Source organism: Dioscorea cayenensis, unplaced genomic scaffold, assembly GCF_009730915.1.
Source record: "Dioscorea cayenensis subsp. rotundata cultivar TDr96_F1 unplaced genomic scaffold, TDr96_F1_v2_PseudoChromosome.rev07_lg8_w22 25.fasta BLBR01000428.1, whole genome shotgun sequence".
Taxonomy (NCBI): Eukaryota; Viridiplantae; Streptophyta; class Magnoliopsida; order Dioscoreales; family Dioscoreaceae; genus Dioscorea; species Dioscorea cayenensis.
In genome coordinates, this window is record NW_024086819.1 from 13503 (window position 1) to 33147 (window position 19645).

Here is a 19645-nt window from a genome sequence, read left to right on the forward strand (position 1 = left end):
ACTCAAAACCTCTTCTTGAAGTCAGAGTCGAGAATGAAAGTTTAAAAGTCGCAAGCTAAAAGCGTTCTCTCAGCGGTGAGGTAGAATGTCCTAATCTAAGGGAAGGATACTAGGGGCTATCATAAGCTAAAAGGCGAGTCTAATCGGCATGTCAAAAGCGTCTACGATAAAATTGTAAAAAAATTTGATCACATGTCCTTCTTTGGATCAGCGAGCGAGGAATTGACCAGCGAACTAGTCATCCACTTCCTCTTGCAAATCCGTAGGTAACACAGGCTGCATGCGACAAGCGAGGCTGATTCATATACATCGCACTTTCTTTGGAAGGAAAACAACAAAAAGCAGGGACAAAGTTTCCCGTATCAAGAATAGAATCACTTGAGGCGTACTACTTTGTTTGCAATGATATGCTCGAGTGAACCATACCCAACTTTATCGAACCATCGAAAGTCAAAAGAGCGCATGAATTCGTGCTTTTCGTGAGGGTTGTTTTCAAGAAGAAGCTGGACCATGTACATTAGAGTGAGAAATTCTCATGCGGAAGGAAGTCACTAGAGCAGTTCATCCAGGGACAAGATTGAAATGAAGGCGAGACCTTGCGGGAATAGCCCTTTTGTTGGGCCCCCACCTACTTGAAACTTTCAACGCATACTAAAAAAATAGGATATACTCTAGGCTGGGACAGAAAGCGAAATTTCTATTTTTCGATGCGGCCTATTTGATGGCGAGTTTCAAGCATAGGGGAAGAGGCGTGAAGGTGGGAGTAGGTAAAGGTTTTCCTGACTTGGTATTTCCACATTCGTATGATTCAATATCGAGAGGGAGGGAATGTATAAAAGACATGCCCTACAGCGAGTAGTATCCATCCACTATCGAGTTGGTTCTCGTTTAGACAGGACATCAATAAAATCTATGAAGATTGGAATCCCTTTGTCTTCTCTCTTTCTCTTTTTGTCTGTGAGAGGACTTGGATGCCAACCTTGTTCTCGTTCTATAAAGTAAAGTCAAGTCTCACTCGGGATGGAGACAAGACCTTGATAAATGACTTTGTGACAGCGACTTGCGTGTCAGCTCTTTCCTTTCTTTGCTAGCACTTGATGAAGTTGGTTTGGCTACTCTTTTCTATAATGTTCTTCTTTTGATCTCTCGTAAAAGCAAGTAGGGCGCAATGTATGGCTCATCAAAAGCCAACTTTGGCCATCATGGCTCCTTATTGCAACTCACATTAGTCTGTGACACCACCATCATGACACAAGTAGATTGTTGAGCTTATAGCCTTTTTATTTTTATGCTTTGTGGGAGTAGGGATCACATTAGGCATATACATACAGTCTTTGATATTCGAGCCACAATGTTCCATCCTTTTTCTTGTTGCAATGAGTTGTAAGTGCCTCTTGTTTTTGTGGTATTCACTCGCCTTCTTTTTTATTCAAAACAGTATTTTACTCCTACTCTCACCTCGAACGAGAAAGAGATCTAAGGCATCTTGAAGAAAGTCATGCGAGGAATAGATGGCACGCCCTAGCTCTAATTCATTTCTATGCTTTGCTATCATAGGAGTACTACTGCAACCCGTTTTTCACATTGGCTATTCCTTATTGATTGGCATCTCAGAGACAAAAATCTTTCATGGTCTCTCCCATAATTGGATTTGGATAGAGAATAGTCGAGCAGCCCAGGAGGGCTCGATTTAGTAAGTGTTCATTGACATAACTATCGGACTTGCTTGTAGAGGAAGGCCTTGACTTGAATCACCCAAAGTTTGCATGAGCGGGAACATATCGGTTGGAGGGTTGGATTGGAGGAAATGCCTAATGGGTTGCTTGTCCTTATGTGCTTTTTCGTCACAAACTTCGTTTCTACGAGGCCTATTTTTCGGCGTCAATCGAGCAGGATGTTGAATGCTGTCTTGATGATATCGGTAGGGAATAGAATCATTGTTTTATTTTTTTATAATGGGAATAGAATCCATTCTTTTGCCTTGATTGACAACAAAGGGAAGGAGTATAGGCACCTCCCTTCATAGCGGAAGGCCTTTACTTGAAGCAAGCGAAAAGCTGGAATAGAGCGGAGTAATATCATCTTTTGTTTTTGAATCATCAGAGCTTTCCCGGTAGCTTAGAGGTTAGAACTTGACTTGCCTCGACTTCCCTCTGACTAGATTGACTAGGGGACTTGCCTCTGCTTCCTCTTTCGGGTTGACGAGGCCGGGACACGGTTGAGCTTCCCTCATTCGATCATAGATTCTAGGTAGGTGAGTTCTTATATGTCAGATGCTTTAGGGGACCTCGACCCATAGACTATTCACAGAGGAGTTTGATCACGGCTTCTAGTCCCCTCAAGCCTGAGCTGAAACACTCCTTGAGGCGAGAACCAAGGTGCCCAGTTGAGTCCGTAGGTGTCGCTCACTGCAGTAACATCAGCAGTGGCTGCACCGGAAATACCAACTAATAAAGCCCGAAAGCAGTTACCCGGTTCGAGAGAGGGCGGGTGATAGGGATTGGAGGCCTAGACCAAAATAGAGGCCCGAATTTCTTTAGACATTACATCGAGAATCACCCTCCTTGCACTCTCAGGTGTCTTTCCAAGCGTGGAGCACCGACAATATCTATCCGAGCGATTGTCTTTCGTTAGTCTTTGTATAGTACCATGTGGGGTAGCTGAGTTTGGTGAGGGTCTCAATGCAGTGGTTCGACCACGCATGAAGGCGTAGCGATGCGGGCCATGCGGGAGGTGGCTGGTAAATAGACATGTCTGTGGTCTGCGGACTACTGCTTTTGAATGAAGAGACTACAGAGCTTTCTTGTTCCACAGGGTTAGCTTTGGGCCCTTTCTGCTGAAACAGGTGGAGGTGAGGGCTTTCCTTGGGGGCGAGCCGTGGTGAGACCACCGCTCACCGGAAGAGCTAAAATTCTAACCTTCGGGAACCTACGGGCGAGGACACTCTCGGGGTGAAACCCACGATTTCTATGGGGCGTAGGCCTCCCAAAGGGTAAGTGCAAAGGTTTCCTTGAATAGGGCCAGTGGCCCTAAGTGCAAGCGAGAAAGGGAGCTTGGTACAAGACCCACACATCGGCCGAGGATGAAAGTCGGCAACCGTGATCCGGCGGTGCCGATTGGGCAGTAGCTCATGAGATAAAGAGGGTCACTCTAGGGATAACATCGCGATCTTCCCCAATGTTCACATCGACGGGAAGGTTTGGCACCTCGATGTCGGCTCTTCGCCACCTGGGGCTGTAGTATGTTCCAAGGGTTGGGCTGTTCGCCCATTAAAGCGGTACGTGAGCTGGGTTCAGAACGTCGTGAGACAGTTCGGTCCATATCCGGTGCGGGCGTTAGAGCATTGAGAGGACCTTTCCCTAGTACGAGAGGACTCGGGAAGGACGCACCTCTGGTGTACCAGTTATCGTGCCCACGGTAAACGCTGGGTAGCCAAGTGCGGAGCGGATAACTGCTGAAAGCATCTAAGTAGTAAGCCCACCCCAAGATGAGTGCTCTCCTATTCCGACTTCCCCAGAGCCTCCGGTAGCACAGCCGAGACAGCGACTGGGTTCTCTGTTCCCCTGCGGGGATGGAGCGACAGAAGTATTGGGAATCCAAGATAAGGTCACGGCGAGACGAGCCGTTTATCATTACGATAGGTGTCAAGTGGAAGTGCAGTGATGTATGCAGCTGAGGCATCCTAACAGACCGAGAGATTTGAACCTTGTTCCTACACGACCTGATCAATCTCGATCAGGCACTCGCCATCTATTTTCATTGTTCAACTGTTTGACAACATGAAAAAACCAAAGCAAGAAGACAAGGGAAAGGGTCAAGTACCCGAGAAGACACATCTGAAGAAAGGCCCATTAATAGAATAGGACCCGTCTTTTGCTGATTCCTCTCAATGAAATTTGCCATGTTGCACTAAGTTACTTACGGATGTATGCATGCAGTCCGGGAAGACTTTGGGGTGAACACCCATCCGAACAAGTAGGGTCAATAGTTCAGCATTTAGGCCGTAACATTTAGCAAAAAACAAATCTTTAACCCAACAAGTGCTCTCCGAACCAAGCTAGATAGTCTCCTATCACTAGGCTCACCAACCAACCTGGACTTTTATTCTTATTATTATTACTGGATATCAAAACCATAAGGAGCCATGAGTTCCCATATGACATAAGCGCTCTTGGGTGCGGTGGGCCATTCCATCAAAGATTTGAGAAGGGGCCCAATCTCGTATTTGATGGTCGGCGTGGCAATAGGCTTCGCTTCGTAGACTGCTTTCCCAGCCGTTGCAAAAGACTTCGCGAGAACGGTCAGGGGCGGCGCGGGGATGCGATTCGCCAAGCTGCGGCAAACTAAGCCGTCCGGCCCTACCGGATTAGGAATGCGAAGGCCTTTCCTTCGAAAGGAGACCCGGGAAAGAAAGAGCTATGCTATTGACCGACCCTTTCGTAGTTACAATAAATAGGACTATCATTTTTCATGAGCGGGCCAAATAGAGAATGATATGCAGAAATAGGGGAAGGGGGTCGCGCCTTTGATTTAGTTTAAGGGCTGCTCGCCCCTACTTAATTAGTACCAAATTAGGGGCTTAGACCCCAGTAGCGCCCTTAGAATCTAAGCCCTTTGAAGGGCCACTAGTTGTAGCTGTGGGTAGGGCTTGCGTTCAACTCTGCTCCGGGTTTCGATCTATATGACCTCCGGCGGTACAAAGTACACCTCTTCCGTAGAGGCGGGTAGTAACCCTAACTTTAAGAATCGGGGGAGCCGAGCCCTCAACTCTATCAATGGAAAGATCTCCGTGCGTGGCGTGAGTTGGAATCCTAGATTAGATCTCATGAGACCCCCACTATGACTACGAAAAAGCCCTGCCCTGGCACCTTTCGCTAGACGGAGAGTGTTACTCTATTAGCGCCGGACCGTCGAGTCGAATTGATCGTGTCATGTGCAACGTCCATCAATAATGGTTCATTAATGTCCATTGATTTAGACCCTCCCCTCCCTTATACGAAAAAGATCGAGAGGGCTGAACCAACGCAACGGAAACAGAAGTCTTTCGACTCACTCGTATGGCTCGCCCTCGAGCCCCGGGCGGGTCTTTTCCCTGTTGCTCTGTTCCCGCCACGATAAAAGACGCACGGAAGAGGTATGGTATGCCCAGCGTGGAGGATCCGTTGAGAGTGTCCGTTGTCTCGGTAGGGAAGAGTACCATCTTTTTCCCCTATTGTCTTGAAAAAGGTCAGCACACGGTCCCCTCATTCTTTGATCCACATTGACCGGGGACGAGCCCCGACTCCATAGGTCCTTGGTTCGACCTCTCGTAGCGGCCCTTGCTTTTCAGAAAGGGGCCAATTTCTCGTATTTGCTCAGTGTGCCCCCTTCGCTGAGTGCCCCGCCCGGTTCACTGGGCTGCTTGGCCTACCAAGCACCTCAGCTATCCTGACCTCCTCCTGCCGCTGGGCTTCCTTCCATCAGAGACTAGCCATAAGCTATGGCAGCTCCACAAGCACCCACTCCGGCCCGCCCGTCCAAGTGCGAGGCTAGAGTGAGCTCACCGGGCGCCCGACGTTAGGGGTCTTTCGCTCATCAGCATCTATATAGATATTACGAGTCTCCGTCCTGTCAGTCCCTCGCCGCGGCCATCTTTGTTCACCGCAGACTACCAAAAATAATGCTTACCATCGCTGACTAGACTGATATAAGTCTCATCTCGACCACTGAAAGGGCGTCTCCCGGTCAGTGCTTCTGGTTTCTATTCTCAATCATATTATATTGAAGGAAACTCCTGTTCTCCGCCATAAGAACTGGAGTCCGTGATCATGGTGAAGGTAAGGTAATGTTGTGATTCTTGCTCAAAAACCGACCGAACGTTCGAGTTATTAGCCTGCCCGACCTGTAGCATTCATGAGTCGCTCTGCTCAACTAGTCCTGGAGACAGGGTCGAGAAGTGGCATGCATGGTCGCCTCCCAGTCCTTTCTTTTCTCTTAGTCCCACCCGGGCCCCTCCGGGGTCACAAAGAAATGGAAGAAAGGGACATCTCACAGGGCTATGCCACCCATGACTTAGTGAGGGAAGTAGCATCCATCCCATCGCAAGCACCCCACAATGTCATGACTCACATTGGTTTTACCCTTATGGTAGTTCAACGACGGTCGCCCCTCCAACAAGAAAAAGGTAGAATATGGAAACTTCTCCGCCATTTGGATCGTGAGAATTTATGGAAGAAATCGGGTTTTAAATTTTCCAAACCGAGACTATTATATAGCCAAAGGGAATAGGTCGCTGCCTAATATCATCCCAAGTGCCGCTAATGTGGCTACTAAGCTATTTCTTTGGAAAGCTCTCACCGAGATTGAAATTCCGACTGAAGCTCGCTAGACCTGTGAACTCATATTGGCCAAAGTGAAGAGAAGGAAATGGTAGGAGATTCGCATGGTGCTCATCGAACTCCATAATATCTAACAAGCTTTCCGAGTCTCATGTCGGGTTATATAGAACACCAACACATAGAAAAAGGGCCTGGAGTGCAAATCCCATAACTTGACATCGGTGAATGCTACCCATCCCCTGTGATGTCTGATAGAGCCAACATTCCCCCATCGACGGAGTAAGCCGACTACACTCTAACTATACAAGATAGTTACCACTCATCATACGGCTTTAACTCCACTTTTTCTAGTCATTTTCGCTTCTATCGGATCGGGATGGTAGTATCGTAGATCAGAACTCCAAATTTTTGACAACACGGTTCCTCGCCCGCTTTTGAGTTACGCATCTTTTCCTGGTCATATATCAGTATCACATCGCAGACGCCCACTCCCAACTCTATCTTCCTTACTGCTGAACCGAACATAGTGCATAGGTACTTCGATGCTACGAGGACGTAGATGACGTGACATACTACAATCACGGCATGGGTTCGGCCCTTCGCCTGCAATATGGAACCTCTCAAACTCGCCTCCCCTTTATAGTCCTATCGAGATAGGTAGGCCCAAGCTTGACCTCCCCCGCCATGGACATAAACCCCACTCACCGACACATGAGGAGAGTTTAGGCCAGAAAAGAACCGCCCCTTCCTCCCATCGATTTTTGCTTTCTTTATCTACGCCGCATGCTGCTAGCACCGGCGAAAAAGAGGTCACTTTTACTGCACTAGAAGGGGCGGGCTGCGAGCTCAGCCCCTCAGTGCAAGAAGTGCTTGTTGGACCCCTACCCCCATCTACCGAGAGGGTCGGCGTCAGAGCTGCCACCCGCTGGCTGGGCGTAAAACGTAACGGGTGGGCCGGGCTGCAGCGTTCATGTTTTATTGTAAAGTGGGAGAGCCTTCTCATTCTCTATAGAAGCCTAGCCCACAGTCGCAGTCAAGCCTCAAACAAGCCGCAGGGAGACATCGAGCAATGAGGGGATGAGGGCGACTTTCGCCCATGGTCTGACCACACCACGGCGTAACTCCTTCCATGACAAGAGAAGAGTCGCTATCGCATCGAACAAGAAAGTGGAGCTAGTCATCGAGGGAAGACAAGGCTCGCTTCATGCGACTCCACGTAAGAGTAGCGCTACATAATGCGCAAAGAAGCTTTAAAAATGCTAGCTAGCTAGCTTATTTAAAATTGCAAATTTAAACTAGGGTTACAGAGATGTCGCCGGAGAGCAAAGCGTGAGGCAAACACGTCTCCCCATGCTTCCTTCTTTCTGCTCGACACCACGCCGCAACCCTCCCACCCTTGCTTTTAGCGTCCACTCTGTGTGTGATTCCTCGGGGATTTTTGAGAAATGCACCCGACCATGAAGAAAGGATTTTCTCTTTCATGTGAACGGCCCTATCTTGTAAAGAATTGTTTTTCGTGCTATACACCACGTTGAGAAAACACCAACCAACAACACAAATAAAGACCGTACCAAAATAGTACCTAGAAAGGGGGTGCTCCTTATGATGCTACGGGTGGCTATCTGAAGTGCAATGACGGGCTCGGATATGATAGGATTGTGTGTGTCGGGCCCTTCGGTTGTCCATATTTTAGCCGAGTTCTCGTGAAGCGTAGGGCTCTATGCTTACGCGGGCGTAATATTTTTGTTATCTTCCAAACATGCCGAAATCCAAGGTTCCACACGAGCTCCGGCTCACAAGGGCGTGGTGGCAGGGACCGCTAGGGATTAGCTCCGGTGTAGGTAGGGTCAAATCATGGGGTTCATGCAAATACATAGGCCCCTTCCCTTCTGTCGAGTAGTTTAAAAGGCGCTTTCCATTCTACGGCCCCTCGGAGTGAAGAGTTAGGCAGGTAGTACGGGCCCTTTGACTTCCAGCTATATGTTGTGCGACTCCCACGAAGTGAATGAAGGGAAGCTCTTCGAGCTTTCTCCGCTAGCGGCTTATTATATGGTCGACATTAAAACGTGCTCCGACTTCTTGGTCCCCCATTGGAGAGGAGATGAGGGGTCACCACTCCTTTGGAAACTGTCGTGACGTGTAGGTTTATGGATGGATTCTGTGGTAGTCTCTACCTCCTCCAACTCAGTCAATATCAACAAGATGTTGTGACCATGACAGTTAGGCCTACTCTCTACTATCGCTGAGGCTACTTCAGCTTCTATAGTGAGTGACCCTTCCACTTTCTTTGGTATAGTTGTAGTTTGTTGACAAGGTCCCCTTGCGTATATCCATAAGTGCACGGGTTTGTCGAGTAATAATCTCGGGTGGCGGGGTCGAATCCACAGGGAGTAGGGAGTAAAGACACTTAATTCGATTTTTAGCTATGTGGAGTATCAACAATGATAAGTGTCATAATGTTAAATTCTCAACAATTAAAAGCAACAAGTAAGAGAGCAAAAGTAAGGAGGAGGTAAGGCAATCGATAAAGATGGGGTACTCAGATGATGCTTCACCTAGGATAATCGCTTCAAGTGCAAGAACTCTCTATTATGCTTCCTAATCAATGCAATGGTGAGTCATGGAAATCCTTACATACATAGTCCCAAATTTAAGGTCAACTACGCCTAACTCTATTCATGTCCCAGAGGAGAGATTAAATAACCTCTCAACCTCGCACTCGAATAAAGTTGCAATGAGCTCTAGGGATTCCAAGTGATAAATCGCTTCCTAATTATAGACCTAACCCTTTGGTCCAGGCGGAATGTCCCTAGCCACAATTAAGACCTAGATACTAAGATCCCCTCAACGCTTCACTCCATTGCACGTGCAACTAGGCCCCAGCGGAGGTTCATCCCTTAGACCATTCACTCTATTATGGCCGCAAAGAACTCAAGGAACGGAGGTAGAATCTATCACGTCGGAGGGGAAAGGGGACGCTCCTGTACCTCTCGACTCACCCTCTCAACCCTCTCCAACCTAGCTTTGTCTAACACTCATGGTGTGTCACTCACTCACAAGGTTACCAACAAGAAATCTCAACCCTAGTGTCACTCTAGGGGAAATTCTCATACAATCAAGTATTCAAGGTTGGAACTCACAATAAACATCAATTTATTGAAAGCATAATAAAGAAGTTCAAAGAAACGAATACATCTTAGGGTTCACAATCACCCAAGTACCCACTAGGGGTTTACCTCTCCATGGAGATAAGTACAATCAAAGAAATTGAATGTAAAAGCAATGAATCCATAAAGAAACCCCCTCGATGGTCGTGTCGGAGGTCTTGCGGAGAGTCCTCTACTCGTCGTCCAAGGATTCCCTCGTCCAGGTATAGGATACGCCTCGACGGAGCTCCCCTACCAACCTTCTTCCCTCGGGAATGAGCGATGTTGGAGCCGTAGAACCTTTCCAAAAATCTCGGCCAATACCCTCAAAAACCCTAGTCGAAGCCCTCTCTCAAGTTGGGGAAAAGATGGAGAAAAACAATACTAAAATCGGGGCTGAATCGACTTTTAAATAGGAGCTGGAATCGAGGCAGACTCCACAGGGCGTGGGCCGCTACACCCGCCCGTGATGGATTCTCTGCTTTCTCACGATTTCTTGGCGGTACGTGACGAGTCTTTCATTAAAGTAGTTGCTCTGAGTCTCTACGCTTTCACTGATCTTCGACATGAATAACTTCCCAATTCCATACTTTTCATCGGGGGTAGCATAAGCGGACACATGTTCACAGGCGTGAATCACTTGCTTCTTCAATGATATATATGTTGGTGGAGCTCGTTCTTATATGCATGATACTGGAATGCTCGAGTGTGATCGCCTTTTGTGCCCCTCAAATGGATGTGCTCACTCGAATGCGAGGAGGTTGGCACACACTATAGCATCTCACACACCTATATGTCTTCGCGTTTGAACCTTAGCAAGATCTCCTCCAAAAATAGGTGCATTATGATCCACATTGGCCTATTTCCTTCATACTCGACCTCACAACCATACACGCATAAAAGTAAAAATAAAAACACACATATTAATGTAAAAACCTGAGAAAAGTAATGCTCAAGATAAGGAAAGAATGCTTCAGATTCATATCACACAAGCACTTATCAAACTCTCCACACTTAAGCTTTTGTTTGTCCTCAAGCAAACATTAAAACATTCTGTGCATCAATGAAAAATATATTGAAAGTTCTTGGCCTTAGGTTCACCGAGGTATACAAAGAAAGTATTCTACAAGTAAGGAAAATTTCAACACTAAATACGAAAAATCAATGCTCTATCTAAAAACTTGAATCAAAAAGGACAACAAAACCCGAATTTCGTGTAAGTGTGTGAACTCACTCAAAACAACCCAAGTTATACTCCTCAAAGTTCTAAGTACAAGGGACTTATTTATCTACAAAAGTGAAAAAAAATTTAAAAGATGGTAGTAGCTTCACACATCCTCTAAGGTTGCCCTTTCCAAAGCGGCCGCTAAGGTGGCTTTCACACTTTCGAGGTGGTAGCTCTTTCTACCCGAGTGGTAGCTTTCACTCATCCTATGAGATAGCTCTTTCTCTCATTAGGGCATAACTAGTACCCGACTTGTGAGAGTAGCTTCATACTTCATAGGTGGTAGCTCTTTCCACCCAACAAACACAAATAAACAATAAAACATTTTTTTTTTTTCAAAATTTAGCAAAAGAAGTAAACCTAACTAGTCCCTTTAACATCAAACATGAGTTTCCAATAGAGTTCAAAGAGTGAGTAGTGCACTAAGTGTAAATCGGGCAAAAATTCCTAAAAATTCAAGCAAGAACTAGAGCAAGAAAACATTCAATGTTAACAATTCTCCTAGACTTAAGAATACAATCATTGCAACTAAGGTGAACCGCCATTGGCTAAGTGAGCATATATCAATCAAGAACAATAGAAAAGATGTGCGCATTATGAAACTCCCCCACACTTAAGTTGTACATTGTCCTCAATGTACTCATGCAAACTCACTCAAAATATATCATTCAAAAATAGATGTGGGAGAAGCAATCAAAACAATACTCCCCAGACTCCTAGTGTTGCGTTTGATGAAGCTAATTCATTTAGAGTAGTGTTCCAACGGGTTGTGGAAGCTCACACGTGCCAAGTGCGGAAGCACCTTGGCCGTGCCCATGACTAAGTCTCAATTCCAAAGATGACAAGACCATGCACTTGCGCATACGAGGGGGTTCGGTGAAGCTTAAGAAAAAAACAAAAAAATAACTTTCGAGTGTATAAAAAGATGAAGCAATGAATACAACTCGGTAAATGCAATATAACATAAACTCGAGAAGTAAAAAAATCCTTTACGAGTGAACAAGTCTAAAAACAAGAAAATAGAATAAAAGTAAAATGCACGAAAGTAAAAGAAAAGTCAAGTATCAGAGTCGCTCTCGGGCACCTGTTCTGCTGCTGCTGCTGAAGTGGAATATAGTGGGGCCTCCGGTCTTTGGGGTCGAGGATGGAGGTGCTTTGGAGTAGCGAGCGGGGCCTGAAGAGTCCTCGGCTGCAGGACAAATGAGGAGGCGACGTCTCGCTCTAGGATCTGCTGTAATATGTCGAAACGTGCCATGAACTCTATATACTGAGTGGCCTGCATAGCCCGAATCTCGGCAATCTCTGCTCGAGCCTCAGCTACCTCTGTCCGTATCACTCCCAAGGCGCTCTCGAGTCTCTCAAAATGATCATGAGCCTGAGATGGTGGAAATATCACTGCAGGGGTGGTTCCTCACCTTTGGAGGTGTCTCGGTCTCCATCGACGCTGGTTGGGGCTCGGGAGGCGGGATCGAGATGCTGACTTCATCTTTTAAATGGTATGTTCGACACATAAACACCATTTGAATATTTTCGGATCAACCCCATGGGCCTCATTGTCTCCAACCCAAGTGGAGCTGGTATTATCACTTTCTCGGTTCTGCTGATTTTATCTGTAAACCCATCCCCACAATGAGTGCTGGTAATATATGGGCCGAGAAAATGACACCCAATCGAGGATATTGTCCTTGATGCTTCAAATACTCCGCTAAAATGTGTCCCAGATGGACCGTTCGTTCCGAACCATGGAGTACAAGTATAGAAGCTCTTGCTTGTAGATGACTCCCGTGCTATCACGCGACCATTCATCGACACGCTTATGATGGCGTGAAGATATACATGCATCGGGTCAAGATAAACATGAGGCCTTAGACACTCCACGGTTCATAGCGCCCTTTCCACATAATAATGAATACGCCTCGATGGGATATAAACCCGTCATGTCAATTGGGAGATTCTCATACTCCTCAGTTTCAGTATACTCTTCATCATATAGACCAATTCTAGTGGAAAACTATGTGACACTCATCTTTGTGATCTTTGCTCAAAAGCTACGAGGCCGAATCGGCGTCGACACTATCAAAATGAGCATAAGAGCGGTCGAACTCAAAGCGAAGCAAGTACCTCCAAAGTGAGTGTGCGGATAGCGGGGTCATGAATATTCGAGTAACTTGTGCCAGTGCAGACCAATAATAACTTCTCGACCTCGTCGAGCCATATCATCCGCTAGTTGCACCTTCCTAAGTAACCCAACATCCGAATTCGCGTTTGACCAAACTTAAGCTTCTCTAACCGCTCAAACCGAGCTTGATGCGCGAGGGTGTGAATTCCATAACTACATCTCGAGGCGAGGCTTTCAATGCCGCTTAGCAATTGCTTTCTTCGATTTGGTAGCCATACCTGTATGTATTAGAAAAGGAAAATCAATCGATTCGATTCAAGCTACGAGAAAAAAATAAGAACACCGCGGCCGTGCGGAAATTCCGCACGCCTGTGCGCTTCCACGGGGCGTGGAAACCGCACGGTCCTTGTAGCCAATCTCCATGCCACCTCTCTATCTCACTTCCATATCATCTTAAAAACAAATCGAGAACCGGTTTAGCAAGAAAATGATGTGTTTTTGACCATTTTCAATCGCGAGGTAATCAATTAGATTCAAAGCGAAATCAAAAAGAGAGGAAATCAAGGCTTACTCGAGTGAGTTGCACTTAAACACCCTTACAATCCACACAATACTCAATCAATCAGTTTGGAAGGCGAGCGATGGCGGAGACAAGAATGTCGAGAAAAAAATACTCTTTCGGCAGCTTAGGTTTATTTGAGGGGAAGGTTGTGACTCTTGTATTGGGAGAGCGGACGGTCCTTTAAATCCTGGAACTCCACACGGGCGTGCGGGAGTCATCCATACCCGTGCACCTTCAAACAAAGGGTTCACAGGGGTGGATGCACGCCCCTGTGGCCTTGCTGGATATCCGAGAAAAATGTATACACGCCGGTGCGGAAATTCCGCATGGGCGTGGACTTACACATGCCCAACTCACAGGGGTAGCCGCACGCCCCTGTGTCTACGGATGAAGAGAACTCCTCTACAGAGCCTCACACGGGCGTGCGGAAATTACCCACGCCCCTTGCATGGTTCATAAGGTTGCCCACGAGGCGAGTCCACGCCCATGTGCTGCTCTGGAAAAATCCGCCCAACTCTGTAGGAATTTTCACGCCCGTGCGGAAATTACCCACGGGCGTGCGACATTCGCATGGTCGTTCACGAGGCGATCGCCGCGCCAGCGTGCGCTTCTCGGGTGAGCTCGCGGTATACACCCGCAGGCTGTGGAAATTCCATGCACGTGTATTTCTCGGATGACTTAGAAAAACCTGCGGGAGCTCTGCGAGAACTATTACGAACATGTTTACACACTCGGAGCACTGCTATTTTTATGCAAAATTTACCATATAAAAAAACACGAAATAGAACTCAAACGACCAGACTTCACCAACTCTCAACAAAACACACAATGAGTACTTTTAAAAATCCCACAACAAAATCGCAGCACAAGCACTTAAAAATCTATACACCAACACTTAACAATTTATTCATGCAAACAAATTAAACTAAGAAGATAGGAAAACATTAAACACTTGGGTTTGCCTCCCAAGAAGCGCTTGTTTAACGTCACTAAAGCAGCGTGACCTTACCTTACCTCATGAGGGTTCATGGAGGAAAAAAATACTTCTCTATTGTCACTACAAATTTCTCCGCCATGGTATTGTTTCAGCCTATGTCCATTCACCTTGAATGTACCCTACTACGGATGACTAATCTTAATGGCTCCATGAGGTGAAACTTGAGTTACTGATATCTACGGACGGACCACCTTGATTTAAGTTTCCCGGTAATAAAGCGTGAGCGGGGAGTTGAATAGTAGCACACAGTCGCCGACTTTGAAGTCTTCGGGGGTTTTAATATGCTTGTCATGCCACTTCGAATCCTTCCCTTATATATCCTTGCATTCTCATATGCCTTGACCTCCATTCATCTAGCTCATTGAGATGTAATATTCGTTGCTCTCCAGTTGCATAAGTCGAAATTCATCACTTTAATTACCAATACGCTTTGTGCTCTAATTCCGGTGATGAAATGGCAAGATTTTTCCATACACTAGATTATAGGGAGTGGTCCCTATTGGTGTTTTGTATGCTTTGTTCTATGAGTCCAAAGCGTGTCGATCCAACTCTTCGGACCAATCTCATTTTACCTTGTTCCTTTGTTTTAGTTAAGATTCTCTTGAGCTCTCTGTTTGTAACCTCCACTTTCCCACTCGTTTGCGGATGGTAAGGTGTTGCAAGATGATGATGAACCCCATAATGCTTTAACACTTTGCCCTGAGTTGTGTATTACAAAAATGTGTTCCCCGATCGCTAATGATAATTCTTGGAGTTCTGAAACGAGCAAATAACTTCTTAAGAAATTTCACCACAGTTCTTGCATCATTAGTTGGAAGATCTTGGGCTTCCACCCACTTGGAAACATAGTCAACTGCTACTAAAATGTATTGATTGCCATTGGACTTTGGAAATGGTCCCATGAAATCAATTCCCCATACATCAAACACCTCACAAAATTCCATAGGATTTTTGAGGGCATCTCATCCCTTCGTGATAAGTTTCCGACCCTTTGACAACTATCACATCGTAAAGCAATTGATGAACATCTTGGAATAAAAAGTCGACCCGAGTAGAACCCGGTGGCTAGAACCTTCTGCAGTAGTTCGACTTGGCGCGATAGTGCCCCCAGCTGGGCACGGTGACAATGTGCAATGATGTTCCACCCTTCCTCCCTAGAAACACACATTCGCACCACTGATGCGCACAAATCGGAGCAGTGCGGATCTTCAGGAAAAATTCTTAAGGTCACGAAAAAAATTTCTTCTTACATTGAAAGCTTAAGCCACACTTCAATACCTTTCACGACGAGATAGTTTGCAAAAATCTGCAAACCATGGGGTATCATCGATTCGATTCCTATACCGCATCTGAGATGTTCTTGAGGGAAGAAATCATTAACTTCCTTGCTTGCGGTTCTTGCCCCTCACAACCCTCTAATCTCAACAAATGATCGGCAACCACATTCTCTACGTCCCCTTTTTATCTTTGATTTCCATATCAATTCTTGCAACAACAATATCCATCGACTCAATCTTGGCTGCATACGCCTTGTTCATGAGATAGCAGAGTGCAGAATAATCTGTGAACACGGTGACATTAGATAGCATGAGATATGGTCTGAATTTATCAAAAGCATACACTCTCGCTAATAGTTCCTTTTCGGGTAGTGGTGTAATTCTCTTGTCTTGATTGTGAGAGTCTTGCTAGCATAATAGATCGGTTGAAATTGCTTATTTCTTCTCTTACCCAACACCGCTCCCACTGCATAATCACTAGCATCACACATTACTTGAATGGCTCATCCCACTTTGGTGTTGTTAGGATTGGTGCTTGCACTAACTTCTTTTCAATACATTTAATGCATTAGGACTGATCGTTTCGAAGTCAAAAGGGTATCCTTCTCCGGAAGTTTGGTCAGCGGTTGGAAGATTTTCGAAAAAGTCCTTAATAAATCTTACTGTAAAACACGCATGACCTAAGCTGAGGATCCCTTTTACATTACGTAGGTGGTAGAAAGCTTGTCAATTATCTCAATCTTACGCCTTATGCACCTCCATACACGCTGAGAAATCTTATGTCCAAGGACAATGCCTTCTTGTACCATAAAATGACACTTCTCGATTAAGGGCGAGATTTGTCTCTTCACATCTCACTAATACTCTTTCCAAATTGTTTAAGTAAGCATCGAAAAAGTCCCCAAACACTGAAAAATCATCCATGAAAACTTCCATAATATCTTCGACAAAGTCATTAAAAATTGCCGTCATGCAGCTCTAAAATGTTGCAGGGGCGTTACACAACCGGAAAGGCATTCTTCTATAAGCAAAGGTTCCATAAGGGCGAAGTAAATGTGGTTTTCTCCACGATCTTACAGGGGCTATCGGAATTTGAAAAGTATCTTGACATGCCATCAAGGAAATAGTAGAAATGATGCCCGCTAGTCGCTTCAACATTTGGTCAATGAATGGCAAAGGAAAATGATCTTTTTCGAGTGGCGTCATTTAGTCTTCTATAATCAATGCACGACTAGCCAACCCGGTAACTTTCGTCATGGGGATTAACTCATTCTTTTTCATTCCTCACTCTGTTATTCCTCCTTTTTTCGGGACAACTTGGGTCGGACTAACCCACTTGCTGTCGGATATGGGGTAGATAATTCCTGTATCCAAAAGTTTTATTACCTCCGCCTTAACAACCTCCTTCATATTCGGGTTCAATCTTCACTGAGGTTGGATCACAGATTTATAGTCATCCTCCATTAGGATCTTATGAGTGCAGAATGATTGATTTATACCCTTAATGTCAGAGATCTTCCATGCGATGGCTGATTTGTGCTTTTTCAACATGCTAACAAGCTTATCCTTTTATTCCGCAGATAAGTTTGATGCCACGATTATGGGGAGTTTAGAGTCCTCCATTAGGAATGCATATTCCAAATGTCTTTGGAAGAGTTTTTAAGCTCAAGTTACGGTGGTTCAACAATTGATGGCCATAAAGCTAACCTCTTTCAATTTATCAATCTCCTCGAAAATCATTTGCCTCATGTTCACGATTACCCTCTTCATTTTCTACCGGAAATCTATTTCTTTACAATGCGCAATGGATATCAACGTGTCCATTCCACGAAATTCCAAAATTTGAAATATCAACTCCAAGCGAAAAGAGTTCTTGCTTCGATCTTGATAGGAAGAATCAAAACCTAGCAAGGATTCTTTCTACACTCTCCTCTAGCGGTCTCTCATTGACACTCAAGTGGATTCCTCAAAGCTGCTTTATCACATTATCTAATTCACGCTTTGCCCTTGAATCCACAGCGATGTACTCTTCAACCGATTCTTCTAATGGTTGTTGAGTTGTACATTGTCCATGGTAAGAATAACACGATATGTCATTCCATGCAATCTGTTTGAACTTTTACGCTCTACGTGTTCAACCATCCTCATGATAGTGTCAAATGATTCAAACATGTTGATCATTTTCTGCAACAAAAAGGAAATAAGGAAAAATTAGAGCAATGATAGAATAAGAACATATGAATTAGAATGTGTGGTGAAATAGCTAAGAAAACAAAGTGCAAAGTATCTCTATACGCCTAGCTCCCCGGCAACGGCGCCAAAAACTTGACAAGGTCCCCTTGCGTATATCCCGCAAGTGCACGGGTTTGTCGAAGTAATAATCCCGGGTGAACGGGGTCGAATCCACAGGGAGTACGGAGAAAAGACACTTAATTCGATTCTTAGCTATATGGAGTATCAATAATGATAAGTGTCATAATGATTCAATTCTCAACAATTAAAAGCAACAAGTAAGAGAGCAAAAGTAAGGAGGAGGTAAGGCAATTGATAAAGATGGGGTACTCGGATGATGCTTCACCTAGGATAATCGCTTCAAGTGCAAGAAATCTCTATTATGCTTCCTAATCAATGCAATGGTGAGTCGTGCAAATTCTTGCATACATAGTCCCAAATCTAAGGTCAACTACGCCTAACTCTATTCATGTCCCGGAGGAGAGATTAAATAACCTCTCAACCTCGCACTTTCGAATAAAGTTGCAATGAGCTCTAGGGATTCCAAGTGATAAATCGCTTCCTAATTATAGACCTAACCCTTTTGGTCCGAGTGGAAGGTCCCTAGCCACAATTAAGACCTAGATACTAAGATCCCCTCAACGCTTCACTCCATTGCACGCGCAACTAGGCCCCGATGGAGGTTCATCCCTTAGACCATTCACTCTATTATGGCAGCAAAGAACTCAAGAAAGCGGAGGTAAAATCTATCACGTCGGAGGGAAAGGGGCGCTCACGTGCCTCTCGACTCACCCTCTCAACCCTCTCCAACCTAGCTTTGTATAACACTCGTGGTGTGTCACTCACTCACAAGGTTGCCAACAAGAAATCTCAACCCTAGTGTCACACTAGGGGAAATGCTCATACAATCAAGCATTCAAGGTTGGAACTCACAATAAACATCAATTTATTGAAAGCATAATAAAAGAAGTTCAAAAGAAAGCGAATACATCCTAGGGTTCACAATCACCCAAGTACCCACTAGGGGTTTAGCTCTCCATGGAGATAAGTACAATCAAAGAAATTGAATGTAAAAAGCAATGAATCCATAAAAGAAAACCCCTCGATGGTCGTGTCGATGGTCTTGCGGAGAGTCCTCTCACTCGTCGTCAAGGATTCCCTCGTCCCAGGTATAGGATACGCCTCGACGGAGCTCCCCAACCAACCTTCTTCCTCGGGAATGGCGATGTCGAGCCATAGAACCTCTCCAAAACCTTTTTCCAATACCCCTCAAAAACCCTAGCCGAAGCCCTCTCTCAAGTTGGGGAAAAGATGGAGAAAAGAATACCAAAATCGAGGGTGAATCGACTTTTAAATAGGGCTTGAATCGGGCAACTCCACGAGCGTGGACGCTACACTCGCCCGTGCGGAATTTCCGCACGGGCGTGGATAATTTCCACACGCCCGTGTGGATTCTCTGTTTCTCGATTTCTCGGCCGGTGTGAGCGAGTCTTTGATTACGATGCCTTCTGATCCTGCCCTTCTGATCTTCGACACGAATGACTTCCTAATTCCATACTTTCATCGGGTTAACGCAAACGGACACACGTTCACGTGGTGAATCACTTGCTTCTTCAATGATATATATGTTGATGGAGCTCCTGTTTTATATGCATAAGACGAGAATGCTCGAGTGTAGTCGCCTTTGTACCCCTCAAATGGATGTGCTCACTCGAATGCGAGGGAGGTTGGCACACACTCTAGCATCTCACACCTGTCCCTATGTCTTCG